This window comes from Misgurnus anguillicaudatus, unplaced genomic scaffold (assembly GCF_027580225.2).
Source record: "Misgurnus anguillicaudatus unplaced genomic scaffold, ASM2758022v2 HiC_scaffold_33, whole genome shotgun sequence".
Taxonomy (NCBI): Eukaryota; Metazoa; Chordata; class Actinopteri; order Cypriniformes; family Cobitidae; genus Misgurnus; species Misgurnus anguillicaudatus.
The window spans coordinates 9,361,242-9,382,500 of NW_027395283.1; the positions used below are offsets into that span (position 1 = coordinate 9,361,242).

A 21,259-nucleotide genomic window follows, 5' to 3' on the forward strand; every position below is an offset into this window, starting at 1 on the left:
ACATTAATTAATTCAAATGACTTTATTTCCATTTTAAACAAGTCTTGAGTGCTTGACAGCGCAGAAGCGTTTTAAAGATCCTCTGCGATAACTTTAGAGTAAATAAACACAATTAGAAAATGTTCATTGCTTTTAATGAGGATGTAAAACTTTCTTCATGAAAGTCTGGCGTGTTTCAGAGCATAGACAAAAACACATTCACTTAACACACAACACATGTTTTCTGTGATTCTCACTTCAGTGTTTTATTAAACCCACAGAGAGAGAGACACTGCAGTGAGATCTTCAGCTCAGAGACGAAATAAAACCCAAATGTTTGTGTTGAGGGCAGATCTGAGCTTCTCTGCGCTACAGAAGACGCACGATTAGCCCTTTAAATCCTGACCTGACGCAAACACACATCAGACCAATCAAGGCATCCGATCTCACGCGCTGAAAGCTGATTGGTTGAAATAGACGCACCTGATGTGTGCCAAACAATAAAGTAAAAGAAAGATGTGTGTGTGTGTTTGTGTGGATGGGCTATATTGTTTTGGCAGTAAGTCTCATTTCTGTACAATTATCATTCATTATAGCTCACGATAAAAGAAACTCTCAGTCTCTATAGTGCAGAACATTCAAATGAAAATCTGTCCACTGAGATTCTTAAACATCGTGTAAATTACTTATATTAAAAAGTTTATGTTCCTAATTTTAAATTTTTTTACAGGAAGCAAATAACTAACTATATGTTCACTATGAAGAACCCAAAGTTAGGTTTTAATTTGATTTACACATGAGGGCATTTGACAAAAATAAAAGCCAGATATATTTACAGAGAACAGAAGTGAACGAGATCATTCATTGGTGTCATTTCACAGAGGAAGATCTGCTGTGGGCTTTCAGAGGTTTGAGTTAATACGGTTATGAGATGAGGAAAACTGTGTGTTGTTATTTGGTCAGATTCAGAGGAGTTAAGATTACAGGCATATTATACAATTCAATAAATATCCCACTGCAAGATTGATTATGAAATATTGAGCTTAATATTTCAGCTGAAGTGATGCAATTGCCAATTTACAGTAACCCATACTCAGAATATGACCTCATCGTTCAATGAGTAGTGACCTCATCACTCAGTGAGTAGTGACCTCATCGTTCAGTGAGTAGTGACCTCATCATTCAGTGAGTAGTGACCTCATCACTCAGTGAGTAGTGACCTCATCACTCAGTGAGTAGTGACCTCATCATTCAGTGAGTAGTGACCTCATCACTCAGTGAGTAGTGACCTCATCACTCACTGAGTAGTGACCTCATCAATCAGTGAGTAGTGACCTCATCAATCAGTGAGTAGTGACCTCATCATTCAGTGAGTAGTGACCTCATCATTAAGTGAGTAGTGACCTCATCAATCAGTGAGTAGTGACCTCATCACTCAGTGAGTAGTGACCTCATCACTCAGAGAGTAGTGACCTCATCACTCAGTGAGTAGTGACCTCATCACTCAGTGAGTAGTGACCTCATCATTCAGTGAGTAGTGACCTCATCACTCAGTGAGTAGTGACCTCATCACTCAGTGAGTAGTGACCTCATCATTCAGTGAGTAGTGACCTCATCACTCAGTGAGTAGTGACCTCATCACTCACTGAGTAGTGACCTCATCAATCAGTGAGTAGTGACCTCATCAATCAGTGAGTAGTGACCTCATCATTCAGTGAGTAGTGACCTCATCATTTAGTGAGTAGTGACCTCATCAATCAGTGAGTAGTGACCTCATCACTCAGTGAGTAGTGACCTCATCAATCAGTGAGTAGTGACCTCATCACTCAGTGAGTAGTGACCTCATCACTCAGTGAGTAGTGACCTCATCACTCAGTGAGTAGTGACCTCATCATTCAGTGAGTAGTGACCTCATCATTCAGTGAGTAGTGACCTCATCACTCACTGAGTAGTGACCTCATCATTTAGTGAGTAGTGACCTCATCATTTAGTGAGTAGTGACCTCATCATTTAGTGAGTAGTGACCTCATCAATCAGTGAGTAGTGACCTCATCACTCAGTGAGTAGTGACCTCATCACTCAGTGAGTAGTGACCTCATCACTCAGTGAGTAGTGACCTCATCACTCAGAGAGTAGTGACCTCATCACTCAGTGAGTAGTGACCTCATCATTCAGTGAGTAGTGACCTCATCAATCAGTGAGTAGTGACCTCATCATTCAGTGAGTAGTGACCTCATCATTCAGTGAGTAGTGACCTCATCATTTAGTGAGTAGTGACCTCATCAATCAGTGAGTAGTGACCTCATCACTCAGTGAGTAGTGACCTCATCACTCAGTGAGTAGTGACCTCATCACTCAGTGAGTAGTGACCTCATCACTCAGTGAGTAGTGACCTCATCACTCAGTGAGTAGTGACCTCATCACTCAGTGAGTAGTGACCTCATCACTCAGAGAGTAGTGACCTCATCACTCAGTGAGTAGTGACCTCATCATTCAGTGAGTAGTGACCTCATCACTCAGTGAGTAGTGACCTCATCACTCAGTGAGTAGTGACCTCATCATTCAGTGAGTAGTGACCTCATCACTCAGTGAGTAGTGACCTCATCACTCACTGAGTAGTGACCTCATCAATCAGTGAGTAGTGACCTCATCAATCAGTGAGTAGTGACCTCATCAATCAGTGAGTAGTGACCTCATCATTTAGTGAGTAGTGACCTCATCAATCAGTGAGTAGTGACCTCATCACTCAGTGAGTAGTGACCTCATCACTCAGTGAGTAGTGACCTCATCACTCAGTGAGTAGTGACCTCATCATTCAGTGAGTAGTGACCTCATCATTCAGTGAGTAGTGACCTCATCATTCAGTGAGTAGTGACCTCATCACTCACTGAGTAGTGACCTCATCATTTAGTGAGTAGTGACCTCATCATTTAGTGAGTAGTGACCTCATCAATCAGTGAGTAGTGACCTCATCATTCAGTGAGTAGTGACCTCATCATTTAGTGAGTAGTGACCTCATCAATCAGTGAGTAGTGACCTCATCACTCAGTGAGTAGTGACCTCATCACTCAGTGAGTAGTGACCTCATCACTCAGTGAGTAGTGACCTCATCACTCAGAGAGTAGTGACCTCATCACTCAGTGAGTAGTGACCTCATCATTCAGTGAGTAGTGACCTCATCATTCAGTGAGTAGTGACCTCATCATTTAGTGAGTAGTGACCTCATCAATCAGTGAGTAGTGACCTCATCACTCAGTGAGTAGTGACCTCATCACTCAGTGAGTAGTGACCTCATCACTCAGTGAGTAGTGACCTCATCACTCACTGAGTAGTGACCTCATCACTCAGTGAGTAGTGACCTCATCAATCAGTGAGTAGTGACCTCATCACTCAGTGAGTAGTGACCTCATCATTCAGTGAGTAGTGACCTCATCATTCAGTGAGTAGTGACCTCATCATTTAGTGAGTAGTGACCTCATCAATCAGTGAGTAGTGACCTCATCACTCACTGAGTAGTGACCTCATCACTCAGTGAGTAGTGACCTCATCACTCACTGAGTAGTGACCTCATCACTCAGTGAGTAGTGACCTCATCAATCAGTGAGTAGTGACCTCATCACTCAGTGAGTAGTGACCTCATCATTCAGTGAGTAGTGACCTCATCATTCAGTGAGTAGTGACCTCATCATTTAGTGAGTAGTGACCTCATCAATCAGTGAGTAGTGACCTCATCACTCACTGAGTAGTGACCTCATCACTCAGTGAGTAGTGACCTCATCAATCAGTGAGTAGTGACCTCATCACTCACTGAGTAGTGACCTCATCACTCACTGAGTAGTGACCTCATCATTCAGTGTCTGGGCCGTGTTATGGGATTGGTTCGTGATGTGAAGGGAGGGTTTTTAATTTGTTTAGTTATTTTACCTCTTTGAAATATTCAAGCTTTGACATTGTACAATATTTATCATAAAAGCACAGGCATGTGTGACTAAGATGAGAAGACGACGAGTGTTTGCTGAGATATAAACACAACACATTCCCGTGTCATGTGGGCTTCTGCACTTAATAATGCATTTATTATGAGGTATCAGCCGTGTGTGAAGCTAATACTGTTAAAACATTCAGTTTATTCACAACCAAAGATTTAACACTAAATAAACCATTAATGGCATCTACCGTGTGGTAATACTGATGTGAACGTGTGTTTACGTCTTTTCCCTTCCAGCAACACTGACAGATGATGAACTGCATCCTTTACACCGTTGTTTTGAGAATGACGTAAAGATCTATTTTCAGCGTTTTTAAACGATTGACGGATGTTATTGACAGGGAGGCGCTGAATGACTTACATACGTGCACTGCACTTCTCCAGAAACCAGACAGACACGAGTCACTGCAGTCAGCCTTTGACCCACTTACAGTTCATAAACACACGTGTCAGATTTGTCCTGATAGTCGAGTCAGTCGTCCTGCTGGGTAACGGTGAGCGAGGATGGACACATGGATGGACGAACGGAAACAGTCTGAGACGTTTGATCGAGTGTCTGCGCTGAACATTAACACTTCAAAACAGCAAAACACACACACAGGAGGAGGAGCCAGAATGATTGACACATGCAGTCAGATCCATTGATGTCCCGCCCAGTACCAGGTTCTGTAACAAAGAGAGAGAGAGAGATGATAAATGTATGAAGATCTTGATAACTTCATAATAAGGTTGTATTAGTTAAAGCATCATTTTTAACAATGAAAAATGAAATTTCACAGTTCAGGTTAATTTCAGCATTTGTTAACATTAGTTAAAGCTCAATGAATTGACATTAACAATAGTATTGGCATTAACGAAGATGAATAAATGTTGAAAAACTATATTGTTCAGCTAATGCATTTACTACAGTTAAGAAATATAACTTATACTGTAAAGATCTTTTAGTGTAAATTCTGTAGGTTGGTAAATTCTGACATCTGGTGGTTAAAAGATGAACTGCAGTGAAATATTAAATGTAGACTCAAACAGAAGGCTGCATCCTTTGAAGGTCACATAATTATTAACAATTATTAAGTTGACTATTATTTTTAATGAATCATAACTTTTTAGTCCATTATGCATAGATTGTAAACAACATTGAGAACAAACAGCTGTTATAACTCTGCCATTAACATTTAACACTTTAATGAAAAGAAGAGAGAAAAAAGATCAAAATTCAACAAAAATGGAAAAGAATAATGAAGGTATACAATACAATCCTCTCAAAATTAGGACTTTAACGCATTGTAAAAATGAGAACTATATTGTATTGTATGGCAGAAGAGCACTTTGACCTCGAGCGCAGTAATATTTGACAGAAGTTTGAGCAAGAGGAGGAGGAGTCAGGAGTGTTACGGCACGCCCATAAAAAAATCAACACATTTTATTTTGTGACACCATATTGACTTGTCTAACTACTCATGTAAAAAAAATATAGAGTAGTTGTGATATGTGGTGTTTTCCTTTAAAAGTCCTTTCAATGTTTCAAAATAAATCTTCATTTGAACCTTAAATTGGGTAGTACTGGGATTAATCCGAGCCCATTTGCTTTAAATGTAAATGTGTGAATGTCAAACTTACCATATAAAATAATAAGATTGAAAATATGATCTTTAAAGAAGTTGTTTTTTTATAAAAGAAAAATACATGTTTTTATTTTCTGTATTTTGATTTCCCCAAAAGAATAATTAAAATAATGTTCAATATCAATACAAAAATATATATGCAATCAAAGAAAAGATGTACAATAGTTTATTTGTTAATATTACAAAATACACAAGAGTTTGAAAGATAATTTTTTTTAAGAATTTGGTTTGTTGGCTAAATTAAAAAATAAAAATAATTTTAATATAAAACTTTAGTTCAGTGTAAAAAATAGCTGCAAATTAAATGAACATTAAACATGAACAAGTCTTTATCTTTACAGAATAAAACTATAAAATAACAGCTTCATGCAAAGCATTCTGGGAACCAAATTCTGTTTTTTTTTCTTCAGATTTTGGTTCCTAGAATGCTTTGCATGAAGCTGTTATTTTATAGTTTTATTCTGTAAAAATGAAGAATTGTTCATGTTTAATGTTCATTTAAATTTGAACAAACAGCTGCCATTAATACTTTCATTTATATAGACATTTTTTAAAATGTAACTTTGATAGTAATAGTTTTTTATTATTGTAAGTCCAAACTAAAGGCTAATTTAAATTCTCAAAAAGATTTTCCTAATATTGTTTGCTTCTCCATGTTACAGGACGATGAATCAAGCTTCTAAAAATCTGTTACTACAACTGAAATCTTTAATATATTAATTGTAAATTGTAAACTGAAATAAAACAGACTTGATGACATATGCAGCCTGCTTATGTGACCTCCAGAGGATGCAGCTTTATGTTTAAGAAACGGCCTCAATGTGATCATAACTCTGCTTTTACCTGATCTACATGTTAAAAACTACACACACACACAGACACACACACACACACACACACACACACACACACACACACACACACACACACACACACACAGACACACACACACACACACACACACACACACACACACGCATGTGTAAAGTGTGTATGTTGCTCACTATAAAGAAACAGGCTGGCGTTGTGTATGCCCAGTCTGTTGGTAGCGACACACGTGTAGTTCCCATAATCCTCTTCTGTAACGTTTGCGACGACCAGCAGCGTCCGGGATCCACTGATCTGAATGTTAACACTCTGAGAACTGGACAATCTGATGAACAAACAACACACCACACATTTACTCAACTACATCTATTCATTTGTGTCTTAGATGTTTATAATGATTTTGTTTGTGTGAAGATTTCCTAACCTGCGATCGTCTCTGTACCACTCAAACTCAGGCTGAGGAATAGCCGACGCCTCACAGTGCAGAATTCCAGACTGTCCGACGGGAGTCTCCGAGCTCCGTGCATCCTTTATATACGGTGGATCTAAGAAAAGATTTTATATTCACTTATATACAGCATCATATACATCATACACATATACTGTAAATGTTGTACTCACAGTTGACAATCACATTGACATATTTGACGTCCGGTGTGGAAACATCATTACTGGCTTTACATTCATAACGTCCAGCCTGAGACCGCACCATTCCAGAAATCTCCAGATATTCACCAACGTCCAGAGCCTCAGCTGACACACACACACACACACACACACACACACACACACACACACACACACACACACACACACACACACACACACACACACACACACACACACACACACACACACACACACACACACACACACACACACATATATCTTTATTACATCATCATTATGATAAGAGTTTATCTCAGAGTTTGAATGAGACATGAAGGTTTATGATGTGATGAGGGTGTAATGTGTTTATTCTCCAGCAGAGGGAGCACAGAACAGCAGAGATTTCTTTAATAAACTAACCTCAAAAAACTATTTGTGTTTCACACCCTGTTCCCCCTATGTTCCCCCTATTTTTATGGCGTTTTTATCACGTTATAGGTTTTATTATTTATATATTTAAAGTTTTAATGGCTACTGAGATGTATATGTGTGCATTTCTGTAATGTATCTGTATTGTTCTTAATGGTAAGTCAATTATTTTTACAGTATGAATCATATTATATGTATACTATTTATTTAATTATGTATGCAAACATTACATTTTTAAAACAACCAGTAAAGGAAAAAAAAAGAAAAAGACAGGCTATATTTTAAAAGAAATACCCTAATAGAAAACTGTCAAATGTATGAAATATTTAATAAATTGTATTATAAAATACATGATATTATGCCTTTTTAGTATAACCAATTCAAATCTTTAATCTTTCTAAATGTAACGTGATGAAAACGCTATAAAAGCACTACACTAAAGGGAGACATAGGGGGAACTGAGTTTGACACAACACCGACACACACACAGACACACACGTACACGCGCGCACACATTTTGATCAAGTCAGCTTTTTCTTCAGAAGTGTGAAGATGTTTCTAAGAAAGGTAAACACATGGGGCTCATTTTGATGCTCATGTTTTATTCACAAGCATCATTTACCACAGTGTGACACAATGTGCTTATCTAGTGAATATTAATTTATGTAAAACAGAGGAATTGGCAAAATTCAGCAAAACTGAGAGATCTATTGTAACACATAAGGTAAAATCTCTCTCTCTCACACACGCACGCCATAGATGTAGTGGTGTTTAGGGCTGGAGCTATGGATTATTTTAATAATAAAGTACTTATATTTATTTATAAAATGGCTCGGTCTGGTTCTTTATTCTGATTGGTTGAAACGCGTTCTAAGCCGTGATAAAATACCCCGGTAACCCCACGGTTCAGACCGCTTTACATAAGTATCACTGCGTCACTGTTGCTGCGTACTGATTTATGAAAATAAACACCACACGCTTTAATCATTTTTTTATTGTGTCTTTGCTGCGTCTGTGTTGGTTGAGGAACTACTTTGTTTGGCAGAAGAGTAATATTTGTACTGATATAATTACAACTTATTTGTGTTTTATTTTATGAAATCCTGCTAACATTATAAATATGAAGTAACCATTTTATAAAGCAGTGGGGTTACAGTGCATTTTATAACAGCTAAGGGGGTCCGCTTCGCGTCGTGCCTAACAACGCCCCTTAGCTGTTATAAAATGCACTAGTAGCCCACTGCTTCTTGGGGCTTATTGCTTTAATATGTGTGTGTGTGTGTGTGTGTGTGTGTGTGTGTGTGTGTGTGTGTGTGTGTGTAAGGAATAATTAATGGTGGGCTGGTGAATTGAAATGTGCATTATTTAATTTAAGTCAATGATTCCTCTTATATCACAGACATTACTCTGGTGGTTATTTAAAGACATTTGACAGCTTGGGGGCCTCATTTATAAAATGCAGCGTAGAAACCATCTTACATTTGATCTTAAGATCATTTCTCACAAGCGCTCATGTGTGATTCATGAAATGAATGTATGCACAGAAAACGCACGTATCACTTTCTTTCAGATGTGAAATCAGTAAATCAGTAATGATCTTGAACTTGTGCACAGCTGAGCAGTTTCAGATTTCCTCTTTATATGATGCCTAATTAATGTCATTGACATATAAAAGAGCGTCTGTCAATGTTTCAATACTTTTCCAGCAGCAAGAATGGCTATTAGTTACAAAAACACGCAGCAGTCGAACAAGAAAAAGTGCACACGTCTGCTCAGACCCTGAAATGGCGCTAATCACTTTTCCACAAAGCATACGGGGAAATAATTTGCCTCAATGATTTTTAGTCATACTGATTTTCATACTGTACAAACTAAAATATTCAGCATTTTGTGTGTTTTATAATCATTTTGTGTTCATTCGACTGATTTGTGTAATCAACAGATGAAATTTACCACAGCTCTCCAATCTTATTTGTGCTGATAAACACAGATCTGAGATCAGTAAGAGCTGAAGTCCTTCAAATGTTCAACAATTTACAGATTGACCTTCAAATCCAGACAAACATTCAAAGCTGATAAAGTGACTTTTAAAAAAAGGTTTTAAATGACAGATTAAGAGAAACTTTTGTTTTGTTTTGTTTCCTTTTAAAAGTTTGGACATTGAGCTGAATTTCCTGACAATAAAGATGAGAAATTAATTATTAAAGAAAAAAGAAACTTATCTTAAAGAAATACATTAAACATTAAAATGCTGTGAGATCAATCTCTTATTAACAAAGACAAAACACAGACTGAAGTTCATATCAGGGCCTGTATGTATAAAGCCGCTCAGAGTAAAATTTCAGTCTTAAGTGTGTTAAAATTCTATGAATGACGTCATTTTACTCTTATTCCTAGACTTAAGAATAACTTTGATTTATAAAGCCTACTAAGTGTTAAGATGAGGTCTCAGATCCTAAATTATTTAAGAGAGCTGGAGAGGTCGCTTAACCTAGTTAAGAGTAACAAGAGGGCAGCAGAGAGGTGAAGATCATGCACTTTAATTCAAATGTATTTTTATAGCACTTTTGAAAAAAATTATTGTTGCAGAGCAGAAAAGGTACAATAAATACATGTTAGTAGTATATAGACAGTAGATATGAATTAATATAACATGAAATATAAAGAGTATAGGATTTTTATACAATGTATATTATATTACACAATATAATATGTATATTAGTAAAACTTATTCAAGTGCTTGCACAGTACCAATAATTTTTAAGGGATTATCAAGACAGCAATGGTATATACTTAAACTTTTTACAGTGTATATTATTCAAATTTATATACATTTAAGTTGGATCAAATTACTGATAATGCCTAAAAATGTAATGTTTTTTTCAACTTAAATTTCTCAGTTTAAGTGAAATAATTAAATAAAAAAATTAAATATTAGGTGTTACCAATTGAAGTAAGTTTTTAAGTAGAGCCGCTTTTACATTTTATGATAGGTAAATAAAATCCCATAAAATGTAAATAAAATCTACAATAAAAATGTAAAGTATCTATAAGATTGCAGTGACACTATAACATGTAAAGTGATATTAATAGAGTATAAAACTCTGACCCAAAACATCATGTTAGCAATGTTAGCAGTGAGCAAGTTGAAGGAGAAAGTGATAAAGATGGCATAAATTACAATTGTGTTTAAGTGGAGAAATCCAACTTAACTTGATCATCTTGTTCAGGCTTGATCATCAAAGTATTTTTTATCTAAGTGTTTGCAAACTTTAGTCTTTTCTTTATAAACAGCTTGTGAGTGAAGTTAAAATAATGTGATTAATCATCTTAATTTTTTAAATAGTATTACGTTTGTCTATTTCATTAACATGTTGAAACTTAATAAAAATGGTGCAAAATCGTGTAAAATAAATGCTTATTTGTAATAACATTTCTTGAAGCAAATTAAAATATTTAAATACTAATATAATTTGAATGTGTTCATGATTCATGAATGTATGGTGTCACATGCTGCTGTGACTGTATAACATTGCCAGCTTTCTATTGGCTGATTCAGAGGTTAAGGGCGGCCATTTTAGGTTGAAATCATTGTAGTCCTCAGTTTACAGCACTTAAGAATGAGTCTTTACTGAAAGTTGCTTTCAGCTTCTTTATAAACATCTCCTGCTTTCAGACGGGTCCTACTCCTTATTAAGAATTTTTTGACACTTAAGTCATAGCTTAAGACTATTCTTAAGAGCATTTCTGAGATGTTTTATACATACAGGCCCAGATCTCATCTACATGAGACACACAGTCCTGAAAGCTGATTGGCTCTCTCTCACCTGATGGGTTAAGCAATCTCCAGGTGATGGATGGATCCGGCCTCCCATTGGCTAAACATGTCAGCGTCACATTACTGCCTTCATTCACAGTGATGTCCTCAGAAACCCTGTAGATGGTTGCAGGAACTGAGAGAGAGAGAGAGAAAGAGAGAGTGAGTGAGTGACAGGGACCAAAAAACATCTGTCAGTGGACCTTTACAACATTTGTGTCAGTTTTATGCAGTTATAATGTGGTACACACAGACACACACAGACACACACTTGTGTATCTTCCCAGTCAGTGTAAAGTTGAATTCCTCATGAATAAGTTGGACAGTCTTGTTAGACACAGACATTTATAATAAATGACTATAAAATGAATAAATAATGTCAATATTTACAAATAACTACACAGCGATAAACCCAAATACATGTGTAGACACACACACACACACACACACACACACACACACACACACACACACACACACACACACACACACACACACACACACACAATCATCTGTCATGCAGACACATTTGTTCATTATACAAACACACATCTGATTAATAGTCATACAACAACACATATTTATCAAATGATTGTGAGATTTAATGAAGCTCTTTGTCATTCTATTCATTTACTCTGAGCTCATGAAGAATAACAAACACAAATTGTGACCACACACACACGCGCACACACACACACACACACACACACACACACACGCACGCACGCACGCACGCACGCACGCACGCACGCACGCACACACACCTCCCTCTGAATCTCAATAATCTGAAGATCTTCATCAGTGTCATGATGATATGGATGGATCACTAAAGAATCATGTGATCAGATTATTATAACACAAACTTCATTTGTACAGAGGACCATTAGACAAAAGGCAAATACACAAAACAAAAACATTTCAGAATAACCATCACTGTAGATAAATGCACTAGACATCAGATGGACTCTTCACAGCTATGCACACATTATACACACATACAGTGAAGAAAATAAGTATTTGAACACCCTGATATTTTGCAACTTCTCCCACTTAGAAATCATGGAGGAGTTTGAAATTCTCATCGTAGGTGCATATCCACTGTGAGAGACATAATCTAAAAAAAATCCAGAAATCACAATGTATGATTTATATGTATGATACAGCTGCAAATAAGTATTTGAACACCTGTCTATCAGCTAAAATTCTGACCCTCAAAGACCTGTTAGTCTGCCTTTAAAATGTCCACCTCCACTCCATTTATTATCCTAAATTAGATGCACCTGTATGAGGTCGTTAGCTGCATAAAGACACCTGTCCACCCCATACAATCAGTAAGAATCCAACTTACTAACATGGCCAAGACCAAAGAGCTGTCCAAAGACACTAGAGACAATATTGTACACCTCCACAAGGCTGGAAAGGGCTACGGGGAAATTGCCAAGCAGCTTGGTGAAAAAAGGTCCACTGTTGGAGCAATCATTAGAAAATGGAAGAAGCTAAACATGACTGTTAATCTCTCTCGAACTGGGGCTCCATGCAAGATCTCACCTCGTGGGGTCTCAATGATCCTAAGAAAGGTGAGAATCAGCCCAGAACTACACGGGAGGAGCTGGTCAATGACCTGAAAAGAGCTGAGACCACAGTTTACAAGGTTACTGTTGGTAATACACTAAGACGTCATGGTTTGAAATCATGCATGGCACGAAAGGTTCCCCTGCTTAAACCAGCACATGTCCAGGCCCGTCTTAAATTTGCCAATGACCTGTTTGCCAATGATCTGTGTGCAGGAGTGGGCCAAAATCCCTCCTGCAGTGTGTGCAAACTTGGTGAAAAACTACAGGAAACCTTTGACCTCAAACAAAGGCTACTGTACCAAATATTAACATTGACTTTCTCAGGTGTTCAAATACTTTTTTTGCAACTGTATTATACAAATGAATAGTTAAAAATCATACATTATGATTTCTGTATTTTTTTTTAGATTATGTCTCTCACAGCGGACATGCACATACGATGACAATTTCAGACCCCTCCATGATTTCTAAGTGGGAGAAGTTGCAAAATATCAGGGTGTTCAAATACTTATTTTCCTCACTGCACTCTTAGAACGAATGTGTTAAAAACAACACATTAGTGCTGATTGTGGGACAACACACTAAATGCGTTGTCCCAGAATTCACCCATCACTGTGTTATTATTGAAACAACACATTTTGTGTTACTTTTAACACAACTTGTGTTATATTTTAACACAAAATCAAAACAAACTGATACATAATGTGTTAAAAGCTTAACGCACAAAAATGTATAAAAAATTAACACATCCTTTCTAAAAGTGTGTATATTACTGTACAGGTGGAAAATAACTGAGATTTAAAAACCAGCAGCATTAAAACAGTAAATCATGCATAGTTTACCAACACAAAGTGATATTTGTATCCATACTTCAGTACTCTAAATCATATTTAGGGATATAAAGGGATCACCTCTTGATTCAATTGATCATGAATGTAAATGTGTATTATATTATGAGCATGTTGGAGAGTAATGATGTAATCAATTTATTTAATGTTTATCTACTTTGAAATAGACTTTTAGTTTTTCAATCATTTATTAACCAAAACAATCAAAAGCTGGGTCTACGGGGGGACTGGGGGGACATTGCCTCCCCGGATTTTTTTCTCTGCTCCCTAAAATATCCAGCCAACCATTAAAAGAGTGTCTCTATATAGATATAGCGTCCCTTTTTAGCAAACTGTAAGGGTTTTGATTTGCATATTCATGTCTTTTATTTTGAAGTTCTTGTTTTATGTTCAGGTCTTTTATTTTGAAATATTCATTGCCAATAGTTTCCCTATTCCCTGGTGTGTCATGTTCTGATTGGTTCCTTGTTTGTATATATTGCCCTCATGTTCTCATTTTTTTTCTCAAGCGTTGTTCATCTGTATGTTTGGTGAGATTCATGCCATGCCTTTGTTTTTGTTCATATCAAGTCTAAGTTTTGGTTATGTTTTATGTTAATAAACTGCACTTGGGTTCTCAACTCGCTCGCCTCACAGTGGATTACTTACATAAACACTATTTATATCGTCTCCCGCTAGTGATAAGAGAAACAAAGCTTTTCAAAGCTTCAAATCAGTTGAACCAATTGCTTTGAAAACTGATTCAGTTTTTACAAGCGTTCAAAACACAAATATTATAAAAGCAACAAAATCTGTCCAAACATTTTACACTTTTCAAAATAAAAACAAGATTGTTCTAAAAATATGTTTTTTATGTTAAAAATATTGAACTTAATTAAGAAATAATTTAAAGTGTATTCTGTGTTTTTAGTTTTATTTAGTCCAAACAAATCATTAAAACTAACTCCCTTTTTAATTATTTATTATTATTATAAATTTGTCATTAAATCTGTCTAGAAACAAAAAGTAGACAAAATGATAGTGTTATTAGTCAGAAGGATGAATGATTTATGAACACACTCTGAACCAATGATTCGAAACAAAAGATTGTTAAAGATTTTAAAGCCTCATGAAGGAGTGCTTCAAAGTGACCATCACCAGCTCACGCTCACCAATGTCTGCTTATCTTACACAAAGCTCAAAGGTCTCTTAACTTACAGGAAAAATATGACTATTCTCTCTGATGCTAACTTAAAGAAACACATCTTTAAAATATATATCAGAAAAAACACAACACATATTAATATGAAACTATTATATTTATAGTCAAACATCCCTAAAATAAACCCCCTATATGCAGTATCATTTCACAGGTGTGTAAGTTTAGTACACAACGCTTCAAGTGTTTAAAGGTACTTGATGTGTTATTTATAAAGCAGTCAGTTAGTTAGTTAGTTAGTTAGTTTACCACCTTGTGTTGTGCGGTCTTTAGTTTTGTCTTCTGTTCTTAAATGTTAGCGGTTTATTGTCGCCGGCGTCAATAAATTTTTTTGTCAAAGCCGAGGTGAGATTTGTGGTTGTGTATTAATCACGAGAGGAGAAAAACGCTGCCCATTCTTGTTTTCTAAGCAGAAACATGTTCATTACTCTTTTGTATTGTATTGTGCAGTTTTGTCTTTGTAAAATCATAAATCTTTATACAATTAGAGAAGATTCACTTGACTGTGCAAGTTTTCCTCAAGATTAATACTAACAGCTCTGCCACACAGCAGAAAATAAAAGACTTCTCTTGACAAAATAAATTACAGCCAAATGTCGTTCATCTTTTGAATCGATCAAAGCGTCTGAGCTTTCTTCTTCTCATTTATTCTCTATGACACTGTGAATAATGTCAGCAACATCACTCACAATCTCATATCAAGGTGTGTGTGAATCTCTGCATTTGCTGTAAAGTTGTTTTAAAGGTTCTTTCTTATGGTGCTTTGATGTCTGAGACTTCTTAACGTGTGAAATGTTTGTTTGTGTTTATTTTAAACTGTAAATCAACACACATTACTGACACACTGATGCATGTGTTATCATCATTTACTTGCTTCATCTCTGGAGAAATATCATTTACTTTTCATAATATTTTAATGGTTTCTTCTAATTTATCACACATACTTTAATGATATTTATTTTTTTAAGATGCAAACTTTCACATCTCCCAATTATAGAAATGTTTTGTCATTTCTAAAAGATGGCATTTAAATGATCTTCAATAAACAAAACTTTTAAACACATTCACTCAAAATGTGCATTACATCAGTATTTCCAAACGTTTAAGGATTTTGTTTTGTCATTGACCTTATATAAAATAGTTTTTTAAAACTTCACTATATTAAGATCAAAAGCTGATTTTGTTGCATATCAATACAGCAAATGAAGAATATTTATGTGTGTTTTCATATATGTTTTGGTGTGTTACTTTCAAAAAAGTGTTTAATTGAATCATTTATTGATTTGTATTTTTTCTCACTTAGATTTACTAAATGAATAAAGTTAGAAAGTTATAATATTATAACTAATATGTAATATATATTAGGGCTGTCAATGGATTAAAATATTTAATCTAGATTAATGGCATGATTGTCATGAGTTAACGCGTGATTAATGGCACATTTTTATCTGTTCTAAATGTACCTTAATTCAACACTAATCAAGTATTTAATACTCTAAGAGGTGTATATAAATATAGATGCTTTATGCAAAATAAATGTTTATTATTAGTGAAACTATACTGAACATAGAGCATTAAGAATATAAACATGTTTTTTTAAGAACTTGTTTGTCTGGCATGGAAAAGAAGATAAAAAACACAAGTTCCCATTACTTCTCTTTCTTTGCACAGAGTGTTTAACTTACACAAGCCTGTTTACATTTTCATCAGAAACAGCGGCCATTCTTTTCTATATGAGTTTTCCTCCATTTCTGTTTGCTGCTGCATCATTTGTGACCCATGTTGAGTTGAAATCAGCAATTTTTTAAATTATACTTTGGGTTTTTCTATTAAAAAACTTTAAAACAATGAATGATTTGTTGGAATCTGACACAATATGACAGAACTACACCTGTTTGAAGTTGACAGAGTCAGCAATGTTAATTATGAGAAAAATCCTAAATGACCACATCCATACTGTAAAACTAACAGATTTATAACACAAGGTCAAAAACAATCTATATATAAGTTTAACTTTATTCTTTCTTTTATTGTTTGATTGACATCGAGACAGACGGCTTTAAGATGTCTACTGTAATGTAAAGATCTAATATAATCTTTCACATCAGATATTTTTACCCAACAGTTAATTAAACATTTACTTAAGACATAACAGATTATATATGTGTGATATTTTTAAAACTGTATTTCTGTGTATATATCGGGGTCGAGTGCTCGCGCGTCTGTGTGCACACGCTTCAAATCTGTCAGTCAGCGTGAAGAAGATCGGTTTGAGTCTTGTTGCTATTAATAACTTAAACTTTATCTCTCTTAATAATTATTTTAACATTAAAGGCGGAGTCCATGATGTTTGAAAGACAATGTTGATGTTTGAAATCACCTAAACAAATACGCCCCTACCCCAATAGAATCTGGACCTTCTGTTGATAGACCCGCCCCACACATACGCAAACCGGCATTTGATTTGATTTGATTGGCTATAAGTGTGTTTTGGTAGTCGGCCCGTCTCCTTTTCCAACGCGTTTTTCAAACATCGTGGACTCCGCCTTTAAGCAGTCCTGCACTTTATTTAATAACTCTTTGTATGTTTTAAAGCCAAAACCAAAATGTCAGACAAGCATGTGGATGGAGACTTGTATTATGCATCTAGCATTGGATTAAGCATTTAGGACAGAACACCTCTCAGAAAACTGTAACAAAGGGGCTGCTTATACAAAGCGAGAGAGATCGAGAGAATCCATAAGCAAGTAGGTTTAAATAAAGATATTTCACGCAGGCAAACACATACAGAAGGGTAAACAACAATCAGAATCCAAAATACAGGCAGAGGTCAGAATCCAAAACATAAAACATGAAACAAGACAATGGCATGAACACTTACTGATGCAGGTTACACTGACAATACTTTACAATGTGATGAGGTGACTGAACAGGCTTTATACAGGCAAACAGGAAGTGAATGGTGAAGCGTGACATGACATGATTTCAAAATAAAAGACATGACTGTGAAAGCGGAAACAAAGAATTCAAAATAAAAGACCTGACAACAAAACACAAGACAACACAAGACAATACAGATCATTTTAGATGTTAAATGGCCATTTGGAGCACGGCCCCCCTTGTGTACGGCGCATTCGTTTGTGGCCCCCCAAAGAAAATGCATGACAAAAAACAGTTAAAAATCAACATTTTAATATTACATTATCCAAAGTAGTTATTTTGGATATAGCCTTATTTTTTATGTTTAATTACACAGAAATCATGATAAATGAATGTATTTTTTATAAAATGTCATAATACTGGGGCCTCCCTGGCACCATCTCGCGGCCCCCGAGTTTGAGAACCACTGATTTAAAGCATTGAGATCGCTAGATGAGGGCTTAATGTTCTTATTTTTATAAAAACCTCAGACTCATTTAGACAGCAAGAGTCACATTTACCGTCTAAAGCTGCATCTCAATGTATTCAACTATATGGGCTAAAGCAAGAGTCAAACTGAACTGGTGCGTTGAGTTAATCACATGTTAATAACATTACTTTTGACAGCCCTAATATTAACACAATTATACTGTTTTAAAAAGTAATTTCCGGTTTTGGCCAAGAATTAGATTTCAGTGCAGCTTAACCGTCTTTAACCTTTTCATTCTTGTCTTTCTCTCTCTCTCTCTCTCTCTCTCTCTCTCTCTATCTCTCTCTCTCTCTGTCCTTCCCACACTATATTCTTCAAAGCATCGCTGTCTGTCTCTCTAACATGCATGAAATTGAAAATTGTAGTTGCAGTAGCAACAACATGAACTACTTCTCCAGAAATATGTGTCTCTATGACACACGCACACAATTGTGCTACATTTAAATGAACTATTAATGATGAGTGAAAAATATTTTAAATGATTGATGTTATATTTCTGACAATAACAACAATATTGCATTCAAGCTAATGTGAGATTTAAGCAATATGTCTGCAGTATGTGTGTAATATATCTCGATATCACCAGAGACACGAGGCCAAAGAAGTGTGTTTACTGTTATACAACACTTCAACAGCACACATTTGAGAAAAGAAAACTAGAAAACAACAACAGAGTGATTTTAAAAACCTACTTTCTTGTTTATTTGATGTATTATATTGAAATCTGCAGTGGATTAGTAAAGATAACACCTATTTGAACATTTTTTTAGTAAGATTTGGACGTGAGATCCAGATGAGGGCATCAGTGTTCGCCTTCCTCGCTGACCACAGACTGATCTCAGACACTTATAATTTCCCACTGGCTCTGATGTATCTGTATTTGATGATCAAACATTAGATTTGATTTGTTTTGGGTTGATCAAACCAGCATTTTTTGGTCTCGTGCATCTATTACTTGTAGGGCTGTGACAGTGGTAAAATAATACATACTAAAATATTTTTACCACCGCGATGGTATCGCACCAATTCACCACAGCGGTTATAGAATGTGTGAGATGCATTAATACATATAGGCTTATAAATAATGTATACATATTTTAAAATATAAAAATGTAAACTGTATAATTTGGTTTATAATTTCGACATCAATGGACAACACAAGTTTCACCACAGACATCTGATTTTAGTCCGGTCATCAGTATGCTTAGCTTAACAGCTCAGTGGTTGGATAAAACGGTTATTATGAAAATGATAGTATAAAAAATATGAGTTTATTGGTTATCAATATCGGCCATTAGGAGGACTTAATTAATGGTATCGGTCAAATTTTCTCCTATCGTGCATCCCTAATTACTGGTGATATCTCACAATGTGTTTTAATAGTCACGTCTATCAATACTATCAAGTGTATAGTCAGCCAATGTCCTTACCTGCAGTTCCAAACAGTGTTTTTGCCTCCTTTTAAGGGCACTTTGGGAAGGGTACGGGTGTAAATAGACGCTCCAGATAAAGTGAAAATAATAGTTTTTATTGCTTTAATCACCAAAGGTGTATTTTAATCATCTCACGATGTGACATTATTGCACTACTCCCTCGAAAGTTTACATCCAAGACATCTGATCTTTGAAGGGATTATGGCATAGAAATAAACACTTACGAGTGATTGACAGACTGATTCATGAGCTACAGGGATCTTATTGAGACACACAGAAAGTGTTTAAAACAGTGTTTGTGTCTTTGTGACCATCTGCTCTGGTGGCAGCTTTTTCCAGTCACAGATGATCATTTAGCTCACTGTTGTATAACTGTAGTCAATACATGAAATATAAGTTGAGAAAGTAAGAGAAGACATGATGATTATATTTGTACCATCTGTATGTAAAGGTGTTGTATGAGGACACAGGGCTCTGGCACGTGACGGGTCCTTAAAGGCGGAGTCCACGATGTTTGAAAAACGCTTTGGAAAAGAAGACGGGCCGACTACCAAAACACACTTATAGCCAATCAGCAGTAAGGAGCGTGTCTAATGTTAAGATGCTGTGATGATAATAAAGTGAAATAAATAAAGCATAAAGACATGAAAGAGTCAGAAAGTGAAGCAGCAGACTCACTGGTCAGATATATCTGTATCTGCTTTTGTTTAATGTTTACTGAGAGATAAAGAGAGAGCGAGAAGTTAACATCAAAGTCAACTCAGTAAACAGAAATAATAATGATGAAGACACACTGTTACCATTATTTATACTACCACAGTACTGTTTTTCACATCTAACTGTATTTGTTTACTGGTAAAGAGTTTGGAGAAATTGTTATCTTCAGTATAAAGCTCAATGTTTTGTCTAAGGAGCACTCATGATGATTAAAGATTTCAATCTTGTTTACAGCTGATGAGAAATTCAGTAATAAAGTGCGTCCAGAAGCGTATTATTGTCAGAATATAAACCTAATTACCTTATTTAGTTTTTATTCACATTTCCCAGTTGTTCATGCATCACGTCACATAATAAACTGTAATACAGCACATAGGCCTTACAAATGTGAGGTACAGGCGGATATAAACGTGTTGGATTAATATGTTATTGTAAAAATCAAATTGAATCAGTTACTGAATTTCTGAAGTGCACTGAATTTAATTGTTTCCAATGACATTTAAACGTGTGAATTAAATGAAAACGTGTGAAATCTATTAATTGTGAATTGAACCTATTTGTGGTCACACCCCTATTACGGCACATTAAGACAGCGTCCATATACATTTCAACAAACACTATTGTTGCCATCTCTGTTTACTCATTTTATAATAATGTTTTCTTATTTTTAAGAGAGTCATCCTGCTGTTCAGATGAAACGATCACACAATCTCCTCGTGGAAGCTTCAGGCAGACGATCAAATAACAGGCTGTCAATCATGTTGGGCTTACCTTGAACGATGAGATAGACCTGCGAGGTCTTGGG

General features: G+C 35.8%; 1 pseudogene; it reads right to left on the reverse strand.

Moving 5' to 3' along the window:
• Positions 1–4,028: 4,028 nt before the first annotated feature.
• LOC141363252 (limbic system-associated membrane protein-like) overlaps positions 4,029–21,259 on the reverse strand; it is a 160,537-nt pseudogene continuing 143,306 nt past the window's right edge.